Source organism: Anser anser (genome assembly GCF_964211835.1).
Source record: "Anser anser genome assembly, chromosome: 13".
Classification (NCBI taxonomy): domain Eukaryota; kingdom Metazoa; phylum Chordata; class Aves; order Anseriformes; family Anatidae; genus Anser; species Anser anser.
In genome coordinates this window covers 16,810,270-16,830,467 of record NC_139734.1, presented here as the reverse complement: position 1 = coordinate 16,830,467, position 20,198 = coordinate 16,810,270, and the positions used below count along the sequence as shown (strand labels likewise).

At 46.5% G+C, this 20,198-nt stretch overlaps 1 protein-coding gene across 1 annotated transcript in view; it reads left to right on the top strand.

The window, feature by feature from the left end:
• FGF13 (fibroblast growth factor 13) overlaps window positions 1-20,198 on the top strand; it is a 297,718-nt gene that overhangs the window by 42,152 nt on the left and 235,368 nt on the right. The gene's annotated exons all lie outside the window — the stretch shown is intronic.

The window sequence follows — 20,198 nt, the reverse complement described above, 5'->3', positions numbered from 1 at the left end:
TTCCTTGTGTTCAACTTGTCTGACTTCGGAGGTGGCTTGAGGTTAAGGCTTGCAGCTGTGGCACTGGAAACAAGAGTCAGTAAGCTTATTACCTCTTCAGGTACATGGCACTGGCTGTTACTACTCCGATGTTACTGCAATAAGAAAATAACGTCAGTTGTGGCATCTCTGCGTCCACCGTCTGACCTTCCTTCAGAGGGCTCCAGAAAGTGTGCTGCTGTGGTTGCACCCAGGCAGCGCTGCCCCATCTCTGCTCTGAAGAATGAGAGCAATAACATTTTCATGCAGATGGCATACCTGGGAAGATTTTCCCATAGCTACTGCAAGAAGTGTCCGATCTGTTCCTACCTTCTCTGTGCTACTTATTAAATCTTGAAGCTTTTCTTGTCCTGTCCTCAGGGACGCAACATATTGAGAGGAAAATAATGCGGAAATTGTGTAACATTTACTACGGCGTTGGGTTCCTCCGAGCTGAAAATAAACACAGGGCGAGCCACTTCTGAAAAAGAAGCAGATGCTCTTGGAAAAGCTCACCCGTTGCAGAAAGCCCGAGGGACTGGGCCGTGTACCCTGAAGCTCTCGGGAAGCTATGGCGCGCACGTTTGCTGCTGCCAGCCAGCACCGAGAGCTGTTGGTGGAGCGGCTTCCAGCCTTGGAGACCCCCACGTTGTACGGGAGGCAGGTCGGTGACTTTTTGCAGGTGGTTTTTGTTCATTCTGAGACTAGAGGAGCCCTGCAGGTATCAAACCTACCTGTTTGTGTGTTGATAGCAGGTCTCAGCAGTGGGTTCGGTCCTAAGCAGAACGCAAGTGTCTTGTGGGAAGTGCTGTGGGATAAATGGCATCTTTAGATACCAGACCAGAGCATCCCGTGCAACAGAAAATGCTGTGGTTCCTTGCTACGTGGAGATAACTGGGAGATGGTTTTCCTCACCTGGAAAACAAACAGATCTCCCTTCCTAGGGAGAGGACAAAACAGAAGGAGGACTGCAATTTGACTGGTGGCCATCCCTAAGATAAAGAGATCAAGCCATGGTTAAAAGAAAGCAAAAAGTAGGTTCAAAAGGGACTGGTGTGCCCTGGGGCTGGTGTCTTGTGGACATAAACTGATGAAGGCCCACTAGCAGGCTTTTATAAGTGAAACCAAATTCTTTGCTTATTTTCCAGCCGAGGCTCCAGCCCTGCCAGTCTGCTTCCCTTGGAGGTATTTGTTCCATTTAATGAAGAGCTCTTTGGCTCATTCAGTGTAAATAAGGAAAGAAAGAAATGGAAATTGGTTTCCTCTGGAGCCACAGTTCTTAAATGTGACTGAAGAATAGTTGTCCTGTATCAGAGTGCCATCAGCTCTATTTCCCATCTCCAGCAGCAATGAAAAACAATTATGAGGAAGAAAGTAAGAATAAGCTAGATGTATAATGGTATTTACCTATTTCCTTTCCCAATCTCCATTTGTCTGTGACTCAAGCATTTCCTGAGCCAGAGGCTTTTGCTTTATATGTTCCCGATGGGGTCCTCCTCCGTGGATTTTGTTGGGTTTGAGCTTTCTATCCATGAAGTCCATTCAGTGTTCCTTGGTTCTTGTACAGAAAGAGTGAGAAAGTGTCATATCATCCCCCGAAAACGTGATAGCCTCTGTCCCCATGTGCTTACAGTCAAGTTCGTTGACCAGCCGTAGGAAGTACATGAAAGAAAGAAGGGGCATGAAAAAGGGTTTGGAAACCACGATCTCAGCACGTTGCTGCGCTGGCTGCATCTGCACACAAGGTAACAAACCGCCTGTGTAGCCATTAGCAGGGGAAGGATGCTCCCCTTGCTCTGGGAGTTACTCTGCTGCTCCTCTTCACTCCGCTCTTCTGACTACATTGCTCTTTCCTCTGCCGAGAGCAGGTTCTTGTTTGTCAATGTCTTTGCTGCTGCAAATATCAATATTGTTGCAGCATTTGGCGCCTTCCAGTTAATGTGCTGAGCGCTGGCAGAGCGAAAATTGATGTGTGGATTATATAAACCACCATCCCATTTGTGTACTGGAAGTAAAGGTGTTAACTCTTTCTGACTTAATTCATTCAGTTTGAGGGGCATCAGGGGATTGAACCTGAAATACAGCAAATCAATAATATAAACTCTTTGAGCTTTGTGAGCTAAGAATAAACACCAACCACAGATCGAGTCCAATGAACCTGTGCAGGAGGCACAGGGGAAATGTAGCAGTGGTGTTCTGTTGTTGCAGGTCAATAAAGGCTAGATAATGTTTGGCTTTCGTCGCTGATTAAAAAGATTTCCTTGCAAATGTTACGCGATTAACACTGAGCTTTCTGTGTGCACCGAAAGGGTAATGTTTAGAAATGATCATCCTGCATTATCCCAGTGGAAACACGAATAATGGTGCTGCAAACATTGCTGCCTTGGCAAGAGACGGAGCAGGTCCTTCTGCCTGAGTCGTGGGTGGAGTGGGCAAATGCAGTGGTCATGGTGATGACTTTCAGCTTGTGTGACAGCCGGGCTGAGGGAGACCCTGGGCTGGTGATGCCCCGTGCCCTCCAACACCAACAGGAGCCTTCCTCCCGCTCAGCGAGAGCAGGAGAGGACGTAGGGACAGGCAGGCAGCGGCACAGGGGATGCGGGACCCCAGCAGCCTTCAGGAGAGCGTGGTGCATTACACCTCTGTACCACTAGTTATGGCTGAGGAGGCAATTTCATTACATGCACCTATTTTTAGGTGCTTATAACTCAAAAACGTTACCCTCTTGGTGGGAATTTATCACACTTGTTCTCAGCTCGGAGCTGGTGTATGAGACTTGGCAGGTCTCCAGAAAGCTGAAGAACAGCTGGTGGGATGTTTCCCAACTGTGGTTTTCACCAATTAAGAAATTTGTTTTCACACAGTTTGGAGTTTTTTTTTTTTTCCTTTAAGATCTTAACTCGGTAACACGCTATGTGCAGACAGAGCGCGCTGTGCAACCTCATAACTTTGGTCCTAAAGTATATTTATTCAGAGGCCTCAAAGACATTTGTTCTCCTTGAGGAGCAATCGGGAGATATATTGAATCTATCAACATTTAGTCTATCTAAATCTAATCTATAGCTCTATAAAATCAGGAGCTGCACACCCTGAAATAAAAATTGCTTGCCTTTATTTCCAGGAGTGTACGGTGAGGGGAAGGCAGCACAGACTGCCAAAGACTGCGGGGTGGGGAAGCTGTGGATGTGCTGGTGCCAAGAAGGGCTGCCTTGTGTCTTGCACTTTTTGCTTTCCTCTTCCCCACTGCCTGAGTGGTAACTAGTGCTGCTCTGCTGGGCAGACCGCTACAGCTCTTTTTTTCCAGCGTTATGGCATGTGAGGCCCCATCACCTCACATGCCATTTACGATTTACGTCATTTTTCCCCCATTGCTCTGACATGGGCACGTCAGCGAATGGGAGCTTCTAACTGGCTGAAAAGCCAGGGATGCAGGGCCTCTGTCAGCCTGGAAGCTGCGTGTTACAGTTGTTTATTTTGAGAGGAAAACTTTGCTCTGGATTAAGCCCATCATGGGTCAGAGAAACAGAAATATTTCTTAGCACGTGGTAGTAATGCTATTAGGCAGAAATTTGATTTTATTTTGGAAACTGTCTGCCTGGACTTGGAAATTTGCATCCTTCTCTGCAGAGAGGTAGATAGCAGAGGTGTTCTACAGCTGAATATTTCCTTTAAACACTGTTTGAAGCTGGTCTACATTTATCTGACTGTTTCGAAGTAAAATCTGCAGGCTGGGAAATATCTTGTCCAAGGCAGAGCGGCTAAGCCTCTAGGAATGGCGCTGGGAAGTTATAAAACCATTTTCCTTTAACGCCCTCAAAATGCCGGGCTGATGCTGGCCGCTTCCCAGCTGCACACACCCGGTGGCTTGGCCGAGGACGCTGGGCCGAGGAGATCCCACCACCACGGAGCTGCTGGTGAGCGTGGGCCGGGCTCGCTGCCCTGCAGGAAGGTGCCAACAGGCGGCTGATGTCCCCACCGCATCCGGACGGGACAGGGCAGGGCAGCAACACGGGGATGCTGTGCAGGACGTGCCTGCGTTTAGTGGATCAGGGGGCCCTGCTGCTGGGGCCGTTTGTCGTCTCAGCAGCAAAGAGCAGGGGGAGGTGAAGGCCTCCTTTCCTTCCCTGCGCTGTATGGCAGAGGCTGACGGACGTGTCCGTGGGTGCACACACTTCTCAGCTCACCCCTCGTGGAGCAGAGACTGAGGAGATGGACGGTCCTTGCTGTTGCCAGCCCACGCCATAGGCTTGCTTTTCCTTGTGCTTTTATTCTGGAGAATGTCTCTTTTCTCTCACTTCCTTATTCATTGTCATTTGTGCAATATCTACCTACGTTACATGTGGCTGGATTTTAATAGCAACCCCTCGAAGCGCCACAGAACTTCCCATCGCTTCAGGCAGATGCAAAAAGGGTGTAACAGGCTGTAAGGGGCTTTCTGGAAAAGCAGACCATTGTTCCTGTTAAAGACCAGCTATGAAATAAATCTGAAAATTTACTCAGAAGTGAATATCGTGGGTTGCAGAAAGAAATCTTGCCAGGCTGGCTGACGTTTGGAAGTCAGTAAAAGTTTGAAACCCGCACGCTGGCTCTCACCGTGAGAAGTTACTCCTTGCCATTTTTTCCCTCTGCTACGTGAGAAGTTTGGCCTGTTACATCAATTTCCCAGCATATGAAATTGCAGCTGGCTGTAGGGGAGCAAGAGGGAAAGTTTTGGGGAAGCTTTTGCAAAATCCCATCCCTGTCTCGAACCACAGAGGTGCAGTGTGAAACTTCTACCGGGAGGTTTAAAAAGTTTCTCTCTGTATTGATTCGGTTTCAATTGTCGTAGACTCAGGCCCTAGTTCAAGCAGTTATTTCTGGGTACCGGGACCATTTCCCATTTGATGTATCTTTCACTGCTTTTTTGCCATTAAACTGGCACAGTTTATTGTTTGGTATAAATAGATGTAAAAGTCACAGTCTGCATTTAGCGCAAGCCCAGGCACAGCCAAACGTTTCTGACAGGATTGGTTCTTCGCTGCTGAAGTTTCTGGGACCAACAGAACGTATTTTTCATTTTTAATCATGGCCTGTCTTCCTTTGGCAGCTGTGATTTCCCTTCCTCCCGTGAATGAAACTTGAAGATAAGATTTGTGTGGCTCCCTGCAGCAGAAATCTGGGCATTTACGGCACCACAGAAAAATGCAAGCCTCACTTTTTCTGCTTGAAGTGGTTCTTTGCAGATGGCTTGGGTTTTATTATCCTTACTCCCATCCTTCTCCCCTTCCCACCTAGATCATAACATTCAGGCCATTAGCCATCTCAGCATTTTCTATGCAGTTCTGCTAGATATTTTTGTCAGTCTCGAATCAAAACGGTACCAGATGGAAGCCCCATGCTCTTCATCGATGATCATTTCCAGCATTCTTCTGTGAGGTTGTATAACATATGTCCACAAGCAATTAAAAATGCTGCTTCCTTGTATGAACTGTGTATGCTCAAGGGCACAAGGAAGGTTGAGAAAATAGCTGAGTTGGGACTGTTCTGTACTTTTAAAATAAATTAGTTTCCTAAAGAGAAGTTACGTTAATATTTAGATTGGTTGCTGATTTGTTGAAGATGTTCTTTTTGCTAAAATCACCTGTATCGAGCTAAAGTGGTCATGAAATACACTGGTAAAAAGAAATATCTTTATGTTGAAATCATAGTCTCTACTATCAGGAGGATGTTGGGTGTTTTTTTCCCCATCCCAAGCACGTTCAGTGTTAACTTGATGTTATTCACACCGATACTTTTAGGAACTGACCAGTGACTTCCTCAGGAGCTGCAGGAATTACCACACTTTCGGCAGGACTTTTGAAAACAGTTTCTGCTCTGACGTGGTCTTTAGATTGAGCTTTCCAGCGCTGGTACTTGGATGTTCAGTTCACATTAAACGAATAGGAACAGGACTTCCGAAGCCCCTGCTAGCTCCGAGGAGGTCTGCTGGGGCCGGCTGCCCCCAGGTGCTATTGTGCTTGCTGGCCGTGTTCTCCTGCTTCAGCACCCACCTTCCCTGCAAGCTTGCCCCCTTTCTTTTATACATCTCTGTTATGTAAGTACAACCATTTTGCTTCTCAGTATGCTTTTCTGTGCACAGTGCTACATATGTTTGTGAGAGAGATAAAAAAACACTAGTGTTTAAGTTACTGAGAGAAACGGGGATTGCGAGTAACTGCAATGAATGACAAGAAAAATGGCCACGCGTCCCTGCTGTTTTGTAGTGTGGGGCTGATCATTTTATGACCCTAAGAAGATTAACAAGCTTGTATTTATGCATGTACAGAAAACACTTAACTTTGTTTATTGTAAGCATTTGGCAAAATGAATCAGATCTTGGTTAAAACCAATGTCGTTGTGCTCATATGAGCAAGCCACTTCATTCTTCTTTCGGGGCAGGCAAGGGAAGCACGTGGCATCAATTACTGTGGGTTACCTGATGGGTGGTAGCTTGTTCAGGAGAGGTAATTAGGTTGCTTGCAAACACGCTATGCAAATTTTCAGTCTGCTTTCCTAAGGAGAAAAGCCTTGTTGCGATCCTGCTGTCCTTCTCTGTTGAATTATTTGGTCGGCTCCAAGAAAATTGGAGAAAAGCGCAGAGGTTGCAAAATATTGACTTTTTCTAGGTTTCACAGAAAGCACAGCTAGGCAGAAAGCAGACATTCCCACGGAAGAGGCTGCAATGGGAGTTTAAGTCTTCTTAGACAACGAAGCGCACAAATAGCCATGCCTGTCGTCTTGGACCAGCCACCGCTGCAACGGGCGCCACTCGCCCGGGCTGTGAGGAGACAGCTTCAAGCCCCTGCGCTGGCAAGGGGCCTGGAGCTGAAGGTTTTTAGTGTTGGGTGATCTGACAGCGAAGCCGTCTCTTTTTCTTCCCTGTTGGTACATCTGACTGGTATAAACCATGGAGCTCTCCCTGGGAAGAGTACGTGAATCCGGAAGGGATGGCAGTGTCCGATGGACACTGCTTGTTGGCATTGTCCTCACCCCTCTCCTGACGTAACGCATGCTGTCATGTGGGAAGGCATAGGGGCTTGGGGAGGAGGGGATTGCTTGTTTGGCAAGTGATTTTTATTTTATTTTTATTTTTATTTTTATTTTTATTTTTATTTTTATTTTTATTTTTATTTTTGTTTTATTTTTTCAGATGTGGCTTATTTTTATACCCCTGTGCTTTCCTGAGCTGCTTGCTGGCTCCTGAGCTGTGAAGTGTCAGGTCAGGTGTTGTGGGGCTGAGTCAAACACCCCAGGAAGGAATTGCAAGAAGACAACTGGTTTTTCACTGTGTATTTGGAAGCTCCTCCAAGAAGGTGGGAGATGGGGCCCTCCGTGGATTCTCTGAAAATTAGCTTATTACTTGACTGTTAAGCATATTGTATATGCCAAGTAATTAATTTTTACAGCAAACTTGTCTAGGACTTGGGCAAAGGAGCAATTAATTCTCTCGAAATAGATCCATTATCATAATTGCTAATGGATGCAAAACTCCCTCAGACACAGATGGACAAAAAAAAAGCCTTTTATCTCTGCGGTTAGGGTACCTGAAAGTCAGGTCCAGCGTGTGACGTGTAGGTAGCCCATTACAAACCCCATCCAGGGCCAGTCGTGGTGTGTCAGATGGAGGAGAGTGCACAGGTGAGTCCTGCTTTCTCTGAGCAGCAGGCACAGGAGCAGCCATCCCATCACCTCTTCCTCTCCATAGGGATGTTCTTCCCCTTGTGGGCATACCTGGGATTTTCCTGCTGACAGCAGGAACCAGTGAAAGTAATTCTAGGAGTATCTCCAGCTAGAGGCATCCACAGCCAGAGCTGCCGTGTCCTGTGCTGAGGGGAGCGTGGTCGCTGCCACAGGGACTCGCCAGTCGCTGTGTACAGAAGCTGGGTCTGGCTCTCTGCTGTCCAGCAAAATGGAGGAAATCAAAATCAAAGGAAATGCTGCCACATGCCTGCCAATAAAGCCTAGTATAACGCTCCAGTGCCCACCATGGCACTAGGATCAAGACAGCACCCTTGCTCCCTTCATTGCTTAATGACGGTTTTGCTGTGTCATTCCACAACAGGTCTTACAGCTTCATCTTGACTTGGGGTCGAAAAGGCTTTTGGGGACTTGCGGAATCGGCATTAATATTTTGTACAACTCAGTCCTTGAAAACCAATGACCAAAGAGCACTCAGTGCCATACAGCTACCACAAGCAGCCCAGGCGCTCTGGTGCTCAGCAGGCACGAACCTCCCCTGCCCCCAGCAGCATCCTCAGGGCCCCGGCTCTGCTGCCCAGCAAAACGGGCTGGCATCTGCAGCTGGCTAATGCACCACTGGCAGGGGACAGGGAGGGGAGAAGGGGAAAGGACAAGAGGCTTTTAAGAGAGTTGATCTGTTGGTATTTAATCTGTAATGACAAAGACATCGCTAATAGAACATGGCGGGGTTGATGAGATGGGCAAGACCTCGGGCCTGAACACCTGTGGGAATTGCAGGTGGTGCCCTTCTGATCTGCTCAGCATCTCGTGAGCACTGATACTGGGCTTCCAGAGCATCTTCCGGGTTGGCACTGGGTGACATAACATTTCTGTTCAATTGAAATTCTGAGATTCAGACTTAGCACAGGTCCAGCCCTGCTTTTTCTAGCATCTAATTGAACTGTAGGAGAAAGAAGATAGATGGGAGAAAAGAGAAAAACACAGAATTTGTAAAAAACAAAATTTTTTGGTTGGAATTTTGTTTCCTTTGTGCTTACATAACAGCACATAGTATAGCTACAGTCTAAGATGAAGATATGGAGTTTTGGCAAAGTTATGAAAGTAAGCAACAAGTAATATTAACCACTGAATTCTGCCCTCCCCTCCCCTAAATAGGGATAATCAGACCTCTAATTATGGCCAGTGGGAGACAAACCAGCAAGGCTGCTTCATGCACAGGTACAATAGGAACACCTGTGCAAACACTGCAGGATTTTGATCCTGTATGACAAATGAGTTACAACGATAATAGCTCCCCAAAAGCCAGCGTTCAGTGTCAGAGGCCATCAGGTAATAAAAATGAATCCCAGCCTGGCGAGGACACTTATGGCCCGTACGTTACCACTAGCAGAGGAAGAGCCATTTGCATTTCAAATGTGTTGCACCTCTTTCCAGCAACCACAACGCAGCGATGAGCTGGCTCAGGAGCACTCCCATGGAGGACAGGCAGCCAGCAAAGTATCGATTGAACCAAGTGATGGTATTTGATGGATTGTATTTTGTAACTTGGCATGGCCACGGAGGCTCAGGGGGGAAGGAGAACTTCATCCTGGTCTTCCTGCGCCGTGGTGGAGGTAGGAGGAGAAAGGCATATGCAGAGGCATGTGCCTTTTTAACTACCAAACCATGTTTCTGTTCATTGAAACTGGGAAGCTCCCTTCTGGTAGCAATGAGTATTGTGATCAGCTGGGGGCGGTGCTGGGGGATTGCAACCCTTTGAGATGTGGCAGAATTTGGCAATCGGTTATGACATACTCATTGCAGAAGGTAAGAACTCCATCCCTGAAGCACAGCTCGCTGTTTGTAAGCAACCTCAGTGCTTAGCATTAGATCCGTGAGGATTCAGAGTTGATGCACCCGTGACCCTCAGGTTTCAATGAATGATCATCAACTCCTTTCATTAGGCTTTGTTCGAATGCTGCTAGATCCATGGAGGGGCTCTGTGCTGGGCTGAACTGTGCTGTCGGACAGAAACAACCGTCTTGCAATTAGCTGTAAGCAATGTTCTGAAGTGCCATCACCAGGTTATACTGAGAAAATAAGCGGTGATATCACAGTCTCGCAATTGCGAACAACATTAAACATTCTAGGGTGTATTTCGTGTGGTTTAAAAATATATCTGCCTTTTCTGTAAAAAAGTTAGAAAGACCCTTTCTCCACTCCTGCTTAAGGTGAGCCCAAGGTGAGCCCAAGCTAAACATCCACACCGTGTAAAGTAAGGCCATGTGGCCAGGTATGAAAAATGTGTTCTTTTATTTCTTTTCTGCTTTTAAATATCCATTTAAAGTATTACACATTGATTATAAATACAACCGAGTATGACCAAAGGCCACGTACTGTAGCAAGCCCGGTTCAGTACATTTAGTGAAGTACAACTAAGTAGAAAAGTTCTGACAGCATTTGGAAACAGCGATAGTTTTGGGGGAAGAAATAGGCAGCAGCCTCTCCTCCACGGCTAACGCCACCACAGCAGGGCTCTCCTGTTCTCCAGGCAGTGCTGAGCAATGCTTCACAGGCTTCGTGAAATGAGTTTTAGCTCCTTCTGGAGTGTGGGACGTGCATTGCCTGTTTCAGTGGGAACTGCCCCTCACACATTCGAGAGCGTTATTTGACCGTAGGAAGCTGCCTGCTTCATTACTGTTGGATAACAGTGAACCACAGAAAAAAACATAAAATGCTTGCTTAGTACAACTACGTTTTATGTTGCATCCTGGATGACTCCAGGAAGAAAGGCCAGGTTGCACAATGCTTTCTTGTATTTGTCCGCGTGGCTTTGGGGTAATTTCCTACTTTAATATCTTGCTGATGGCTGCTGCCTTGATTTCCTGGCTGACCTTCCTGAATTCCTGGCAGCACAGTAATAAAAGCAAGTTTAGAGAGCAAATATTTCTGCGAGAAGTCACTTGTGTTTCCTGGGGATCAAACCTGCCCAGATGGTGTAATAATATTTGAAATTCCGGCTAAGTGAGGAAAGGGCAAAATCTGAAATCGTGTGCAGGGCACAGCACAGGAGATGAAGGGAATAGGTGCTGCAGTCAGGGAGGTGAATGCAACAGTGCTTCATTACCGGAGGTGCTGAGGAAATGAATCAGAAGTCATTAGTGGAGGGCTCTCAGTTCATCCCTTCTTCAGGAAGAAGTAGCTCTTCTAGGTATTCTTAATGGAAATTGTTTTTATAGAATTGGTTCAGTGTCAGGAATAGAAGCTTAATTGTTTCTGGAGAGCCATCACCTTGCCACAGTAGACGTCAGTAAGTACAGGTGGGTCTAAGTTTTTGCGGAAGGAAGAAGGGAGGTTTTAGTTTATTCAATTCCCTTTTCTCAAGTTATTGGCTGCTGCTGTTTGCTTTAATTATCTTTTAATGGAAGAACAAATACGACAATATGCTGTACTGATTAACACACTAAAAGATTCTTAAACTGCTTATAGTCAAATTTGTTTAAATTTAGGGGGATGAAGTCACTCCAATCGCTGATTTCAATCCGCTCTGCAAGTATGACGTTCAGTGAGGCAACTCACTTGCAGAATAAAGCACCTGTCCCTCCTGTGCACACGACTTCTTGCTTTAGCAGAAGCTGCTGTGACCAGTAATTGGCACGCCAACCACTCGAGGCTTTCGTTGCAAACGCTGTGGCTTTGTGCTGCCTGGAGAGCAGAGGGGAGACGCGAGGGCAGGTAAAGGAGCATCCCCCAGCGCTGGCCAGGAGGGGTGCCCTGTGCGAGCCACCTTGGGTACGCAGCACCTTAGGGCGATTTTGCTCTTACAGGAGCAAAAACTGTTGCCCCATGGTAGCAGGCTCCTGGGTCACGGTGCCAGTCACTAGGTGGCAATGCGACACGCAGGCACACGGCAGCCCGCAGAGCTGCTCTCCAGCCCCGGGGAGGCTGCTTAGAGCATCGCAGCTCCTCCTCCCTTGCCTCTGGGGACAGAGATGCTTTCTGAGGACATGACGCTGGTGTTGAGCCTGAGAGCTGTGCTGTAAAAGGAGACAGGAGGTTTGTGGCTGGCCATGGGAGGCTGCGCTCGGAGCCGCTGGCTCCATCACCGATCCAGCAGGAGAAGAGGCACAGGGCAGAAACCTGCTGCTGGTTGGATAGGATGCTGTGTGACATGTCCTCACCCCTCTGCCCCAAAGCAAAGTGTTCCTCCAGCAGAAACCAAGCCTGCTTCCCAACCAGCTCGTGTCTCGTAGCCCCCTGACTTTTCCTTGTAAAGGCAATGCTGTGACATTTGGCTGTGCAGGAAGTTTTGCAGAAGTTGGCTAAGGACAGACCAGCGGCACATCCTTGCATGAACTGGTGGCTTCGGGAACCAGGCTGAAAATGCTTCTCAGCAGCGGGTGGTCCGAGTACCTCAGGCAGGGTCTTCTCCGTGTTGTAGATGAGGCAGATGCCTGCACCGCGCGTACTGCTGTATGTGTGCGCTGTTTTGGCAGCTCTCTGCGTGCCAATGCTCCTGCCTTGACAGGATCTTGCTGTCATTTACTCATAGCAGCATCCAGTTTCCACTTTATCCAGTAATCTATTTACTTTAGCTTTTAACGTGAGAAGACAACAGTAAGTCACTTGTCTGTGAACATCTGTTTGCGTAAGGTCAGCGGGGTGCAGTTTAGAAATGAGGATTGTTCCAGGACCATGTGTTTCATTTGCGGCAATGGTACAGCTGTGTGCTTCTCAGAAAACCTTTAATCCCATTCAGAGCAGCTTTCTGCTTAGGCCAAGTGTGGCAACGCCATCGAGTTCTCCTGTGACTGTTCCCACAGTGACTAACACAGTCTTAACGTGAGTATTTGTTCTGATTTGCTGGGTATCTTCAGTTGTCAGTGTCTGCGAGTTCTGCACCGACACGGCAGGGACTCTGCTCTAACGTTACACTCAGGAAGGAGCAGCTCTCCGGCAGAAATCATTTGCCACCGCACCCCCCCTTTTATATTGGATTTAATACTGATGTAAATAATCACAGTAACACTGGTCCAGAAGAGCCCTCAGGAGCCCAGCCGCCCAGAGAAATGCCTTGGCAATTGCCAAGCCTTCTGTGCTTCTGCCTCCCGACTTGCAGCACGTGTATTGAGAAGCTGGAGGAAAGGGGAGGTGGGAATTCAACAGCATCTTGTGTGAGACGGGTGCTTGGGAGCTCTCCTCGGCCTCCAGCAGCCTTCTTGCTGGGCTGGTTGCTGCATCTCCCTGCTCCGCTGTGAGGGTGACAGCTCCAGCCAGCAGAAACCACTGGGGCCGTGGCATGGATTCCACTTTTCTAATTGTAAAAGTATCTGCTGTCATAGCGTGGTGGTGACCTCAGCTCTATGTGCAAATGTCCCGAAGACTCTGGAACGGCACGTGTCACAACTAAGCAGAATTTTTGAAAGGAATATGGAGATTTTGTAGGCTCCAAGCTGCTTCTGGTGGAGCGTTTCCTGGAATCAGTAATGAAATCAGTCATTTTGCTACACTCTCCAGTTTAATGCATGAAGTCTTGCAGTAGCAACATTTAAAAGCTGTTTGTCTCATTAAAGATCAGTTAACTCATTTCTGAAATTAGAAACTTCTATGATTAATGACTTGTGGTATTTTGCTTTAAAGGAGATGCTTGCTAATCATTTTTTTTCCCCCCAAAAATCACTTCTGAGACTTGTATTATTGCTTTAGTTATGACACAGTGACAGTGATACTCGGTACTTCAAGGAAAATAATTGGTAATGATGCAGTTCGTGCCTGCAAGAGCCGTGTCTGAGGAGCAATTGAAAACTACATGGCTGTAATAACAAAACTTGAGGAGAATGATTTTGGGTGACTTTTCTGGCTTTAGCACAGAGGCTTTTTTTCATTTTAATGGAGTCTTGCCAGGCTAAAAGCCTCGAGATCAGAACTACAAAGGATAGGTCACGGTCAACTTTACTTGCCTTCCTTAACCCTTGTTCCTGCCTCCGAACCGCGATGGAATGTAAATGAAATAACGCGCTAACCTTTTCCTCCGTCCACGTGCTCACAACTGGAATCGTGAGTCACAAATTGCGTTTTCTCAAACAATTATTTCCAGACACGTGCAAGTACGGTTGACGGCGCTGGGGGTGTTAGCACTCAAAGAGCATCCAAATTGCAACGCCGTGTGTTTTCACAGCACAGTTGTTGGGGCATGGATGCAGGGTTCAGAATCCTGTGTTTCACATCTCATAGCGACTGAGAAATGCTGTGACCCGTTCTGGTGGTGTCCCCAGATGTCCGTGCTGTACGGCTCAGCTCCTATCTCCAGCTGAACTCAAAAGCCTTCCTCCTGTGCTGGGTGTAAGCAGTGGTGTTGGGTGCAGGAGCAGCTTCACGGGCAGGGTGCCTGCTGCTGCAGCCCTGGCCCGTGCCCCATGGCCGGTGCGTGCCCACAGAGCGCTCCCAGCTCCCTCCTGAGCCCTGCGCCTGCCAGAGCCCAGGGCATCCCTCCTGGGGGCCAAAACCCCCCAGCTGCATCCCTCAGGCAAGAAGTCACATCGCTCACACAAACCTCAGCAGCAAGTGGCCAGGTCCTGCCTTGTGAATGTACCTGCCTCCCGTGGGAGACAGCGATTCCTTTGTTTAAAGAATAAAAGGCGGAATCCTGTCAGAGCCTGGATCTCTAAGATTAGTGCTTTCTAAGAGGAAAATGTTTCGTTTGCTTCCACTCCACTCTTATTGTGCCTTTTTTCTTTTTTTTTTTTTCCTGTTCCATATCTCCTGGTTTGCCGTGATTCCCTGCTTCGAAGCTAGTTGTATCAGGCTACTTCTCTCTGTATTTTACAATGGGATTTTTACGCAATACTTAATTCGGTTATCTTTAAAATGACAGATTTGGCCCAGGCAGTCACACTCCACACCTCTCCTCTCCCTTTGAACAAGAATCCTACGAGTGTGCTGAAGCAAGAAGCGCTCACAGAGTGACTCCCTGAGTATAAATAGCTTGCAAGCAAGAGCAGCACCTGCCATCTTCGGTACGTCTTGCACTTCCCACAAACCACTCGTGCACGCTGGTTTGATCACAGCTATTGTTTGCGCTAAGCCTCCTCCTACTCCTATAATCCTCCCATTTGAATGGATGGGATATTTTGCATATGGTGAGGATTTTAGGGATATAAATCGCAGCCAAGTATTTTGTGGACATGACACGTCGTACGTGTGCATGCTCTGCCAAGGGCAGGGACATGGAAACGTTGACAAGCACCGCACTTTTCAAAAGTGCTTTCAGTCACGTCCCTTGACTCTTGCTGCTTCTTTTAAGGAGCTGCGTTGCTTTCCAAATACAGCAGCTCTGGGGTAGCGCCTAAGTCTGATAGGATCTGTGGGGCTTTTCATGGGCTGGTGCTGGGCTATTGCCATGGGGCAGCGCTGGGTGCGTCGTCCTCCCCACGGCTCGCTGCCCAGGGGACGGCAGCCGGCTTTGTCACCGCCTTCAGCAGAGGGTGTCTGCGCTAGTGATGCTGGAGGCTCTGTTACCAGCGACCTCACAGAAGGTGTTAGAACTGCAGAGAAAGTGCTGTGAAGAAGGGCTGCACAGCAGTCACGTCAGCTCCTTCCAGGTAAATCCCGAAGGACAGGGCAGTGCGAAGCTTGGTCCCTCAGGGCAATGCCCCCGCGCTCAGTGGGACAACTTGAGCAAAGCTCCAAGCGGCAGAAGGAGCTGGGGAAGTGGCTGTATTTAATAAAGCTGTGTGTCCGGAATATCCTGATTGCTCATTACAAACACCTGGAGGTTAATATTTTCCTGCGTTTCTCCAAGTAAAACCTCAGCAGTGCCGTCGATTATATTAGTTGCTCAGAATAAGCTCAATAAGATCTTCTAGCCTGGGAACTGTATGCAATCCCTGTGTACTGAATTACATTCCTTTAGAGGAGATGAGGATATTGCATGTTCCCATGTCAAGCCAGTAGCACAGAGTAGTGAGGAGTTATTTTTTTTTTTCAGTTCTGTTGTTTTTCTCTCTTAAATAAAACCAGCTCTTTCTGTAAGTTTCTTCCATAACTTTGAGTTTACAAAGCTTTATTTCAATAATGTACATTATGCTCCAACACTGAGTAAAACTGCAGAATAATATTTTTCTGGCCTCTGAAATTTATAATGGTATGTTTTTTTTTTTTCCTTTTTTTTTTGTGTGTGTGTGTGTCTGTAATGCTTTTGTTTGTTAGTTTTTGGAATATACTACTTATTTCTTTGGAATATATTTTAATCTCCTTGATTCACGTGAAACCATTAGATGGCAAAAAAAGATGTGGTTTCGCTATGCCTTTCAAAAAGCTTTAGATGTACAGTTACATGTATTTATATGCCTTGCAAAACGAAAACACAAGTTGCTACTTTAGGATCTATGAAGCCTTGCATTTGACTGTTGACATGATATATTCAGATCATTTGGCATTTGGTTAGCGGCCTGCTCTGAGGAGCACAGATTTTATTGAACACGCTGTTTGAGCATACCGCTGTTTCTATTGTGTTTCCCTTCAGATGCAGCCAAGGTCATTTTTATATGTCATTGCCTCCTAGTGCTGAAAGGGAAGACGTATGCAGGGGTCACCCGCCCTAGCTAATGCTATGTTCTCTGCCGTACCCAACGCGGATTAGTTTTCCCTCAAACCTAAAATGACACAGCACAAGGCTGCTTAAAAACTGCTCATCTCATGAGGGTTTTACTGGGTTACCAGTACCAAACCAGACCCTGAAATCCTCCCCTTTATCTTGGATGATATTGTGGCTGACCAAGGCTTTTCTGCAGGGGGCTAGGGAGGATCTGAGTGGCTTCACCAGCTGAAGACGTGCTCGACATTTGCAGCTATGCTGTTGTGCCAAAGGGTCTGAAGAGGCACAAGGGGCTGCAGCACACGGCGGCAGCTGGTGGCAAGGGAGCAGGAGGTGCCACTGCTGTGGGGGCACTGGGGGGGGGTGATGCTGGCTGCTATTTAAATCGGCAGCAGATGCATCCGCACGCGTGTGTGACGTTCCTCAAGATGGCTCACGGAGCCTGAAGTTTATAAACGACTCTTCTTCTGACTCCTGCTAATTTTAGACTTGGAGTGTTTACAAACAGAGCAGCATTTGTCTCTGCTCCTGATCCAGAAGGATTTCAGCCCCAGCTCCTCTGGCATATTCCCTAGAGGAAAAAAAAAATAATAAAAAAAGAAGAAGAAAAAGGGATATAAAATAGTGATAGCTATTTAGAGATGCTGAGGGAGCATTCAGAATGCAGGCACAGAATGCCAAATCTTGAGGCTGTAAATAATATATTGGCAGATCCTGTAGTGTTACCAGAAAGTAGGCAGGATATACACCTAGGAAAAACTTTAGGGCGAAGAAATGCGGAGCTGGGAACTGAGCTTGAAGGCATCACTTCTTGGTGGTGCTCCAAGCCCCCTGGCTTTGGCTCGGGAAAAGACCAAAGCAGAACAGCACGAGAAGTTAAGTTGTAGCTATGTTTGACAGCCGTCACCAGCACCAATCCACTTCGAACTTCTGACATAACTGTGTTTTAGAGGCCGCAAATGGGTCTGAAAAAACAAATCATCAGGTCTGTCAGGTTTGTAAAAATCAAATGCAGATTAATTTTTCTTAAGCTTAAAGAAAAAGTCAGGCATGAAAAAATGTTATTGCACTGTATCATTGTATATGCAAGCCTGCAATAACGTTAGAGCTCTGCTTGACAAGTTTCCTCTCCAATATTGCTGTATATTCACATTTCTGCTGTTGTTCTATTAGCTTTCGGTGTCTGAAACTCTGGTGCAACTCCGGGGACAGCTCAGATCAGTCACGTAATGCTTGTCACAGCACTTGCCTGTCTGTTTATCGAGGTGGCTCAATGTTTCTAACATCAGGTTTCCCATTGCAACATGACTTTGCGTCCATCTGATCTTATCCTGTGAGTTTTTCTCTGGATTTCAGGCCCAAATTTGGTATCATACACATTTTGGCTCCCCAGCCTCTTCTTCAAATGCAGCTTTCCCGCAGCTCCACAAAGGCAGGAGTGAGATCAGCTGCCAGTGCTGGGCTGCAGCTTGGCACAGTCAAACATCAAAGCTCCTGTTCCAGCTCAGCTTCAAAACCTTTCAAGTTTTGAGACTTGACCAAGTAGCAGAAAGAGTGGTAAAGGGAAAGCTGCAATTCACAGGCTCTCTGAAGAAGTGCATTTTTCCTGTTATTTTACATGGTAGAAGTAGTGAGCAATAGCCATAGTTGGAATTGTGCTTATGAGGGGAATTGTATGAGTCGGAATTGTTCATGAGGGGTAAGGGACAATCTTTGTCTTGTGCTATGAATAGCAAAAGAGCCACTCCTGTGTCTTTCATCTTTATGTTTCCTGTAACTAACCTTTAATGGGCCTTGGGCAAAAATCTGTTCTGACATCAAGGCACTCGGTCGCAGTTCAGTTGCTGAATGCTTCTTCCTTTTCTTCCATTCCACCTGCAGAAGTTCAGGCTGGGGGTTTCTAAAAAAAGCGATGGGGCAACAGCTCTCCCTAAATTTACTGTGTGCCCCACTGCCTCCCCTGGAGAGGAAACGAACTGTGTAGTTTTTTTGCAAGGTCCTAACTTCACCTGCTGTGTGCGTGAGTACGCCTTCTTGCAGACTTAAGGGCTGGATGAGGTGAAGGTAAGGAGCGCAGCTGCATGTCTCACTGGTTCCTGTCTTCAGCGGTAATATGAAAAGGCTTCATACAAAACCTTGCATCTTTCAATTTACCTGTGAAAGGACAGATTAGAAATAAGGAATTGGTCGAAGGTCAGCACCTTCATTTGTCTGGCGCTCAGGGCTGGGGCGCAGCTAGTGCTTCTGTGCTGTGCCTTAAGCCACGCGGTGCCTCAGTCTCTGCTGCAGGTGCTGGCTTTACATAAAAGTGCTAGAAAGCACTCACAGGCCCTTTACTGCATTCTGCATTCTCCCATTGCAGCTTTACCACCTCAGGTACCTGCAAACCTGCGTCTTCCATGGCTCCAATGTTGCTATTCTGTTTTAGCATGCTGGTGATAAATGATTATTGGATGTACAGAAGCTATGTATTAGAGCGTTGGAGTATTGTTGCTGCAGAGGAGATGAGATTTCTTAAATAGTTGCAATTCACAAAACTTTAGGAGGAGAGGAGCATCCTCAAAATAAATAAAATAAATAAAAAAGCAATTGTCTGCTAGAGGTAAATTAGGTAGCATTTTGAGATAGGAAGCTTCTTCTGTAGGTCAGACTTGCCAGGTTTAGGCAATATTTCTGCTAAATGAAAATTTCTAGTAACAATTAAAAGATCGTGTTAAATACTGTCAGTTAAAGATTCGCATAGACATATTGCATTTGCCATGTGCTATTTGTATCACCACTAACACCCCCCAGACAAATTTGGCCAAAATTTCTCATTTCAGAACTTCGTAGTATATTTCAGGATGCTTTAGTTTCAGCAAAACCAGAACTTAAACCCAGGTTGACTGCCAGAATTAAAAAGTTTTGTTAGCTGTGAGGAAAGCTCTGAGATTTCATACAAAACCACTAAACCCCCTACTTTGTAAACTATTCTAGAGTTACAAGAAGAATTTGATTTTTTTTTTCACTTACACACCAAACCTAATATCCTACTCCGTTACAGAAATGCACATCTTTGTAAACTGTGATCAGTCTAGCTTAGCAAATGTACTGAAATGCAGACAGAAAAGACCTTCAAAACTTACGTGTTTTTGACTTTCAGCAGTCTGGAGGACTCTGATCTCCAGGACTAAGGGCCTCACACCAGTCTTCTGCTCAAACCGGTGGCACTGATCAGGATTTCCTCCGCAGTTCTCTAAGCTCAATCAGCCAGAGGGATCCTTGCCCAGCAAGGTGAGGTGCTCAGTTTCCCAGGTGCTGAGCACGCTTCCCAGCCTACAAGAGCACTCCAAAGAGCTGGGGTCGCAGCACAGAATGCTTGATGTCCATTAATTTTAATTGAAATGATTCGTGGTAAATAGGTGAGAAATTCACTGTGATCATTATCCCTTACTACAAGTGTCTGCTTAGGGCTTCTCTGTTTATCAGACTGAATTATTTAGAGAAATTAAACTGCAATCTCCATACTATCCATTAGCTGGAACTCTATTTGCATATAGCAGTTGGGTTTTGGCAATCAAAAAGAGAATATTCTACACAGCGAGCTGTCTGCCAAAAAAAAGGTCCTCTGTGTAGTGCTTAAGACTGCGTAGGAATAGGAATGGTAAAAATAAGATGGGGACCAAATTAAACAGCCATTACACAAGCACGTGCCTGTTAGAGAACTAGAGAACAGGCTGTGATTTGGTCCAGTATTGAGTATTTCTCTAGTATTTCTCTAGTCAATTAATCCTACTCCCCCCCCCCCTTTTTTTTTGTTAAAACACAGCTGACAATAAGGACGTTTGCCCTTGAATTCCAGTTAAAATAGTGCTTTAATATCAGGCAGTAAGGAGGTGTGTGATAG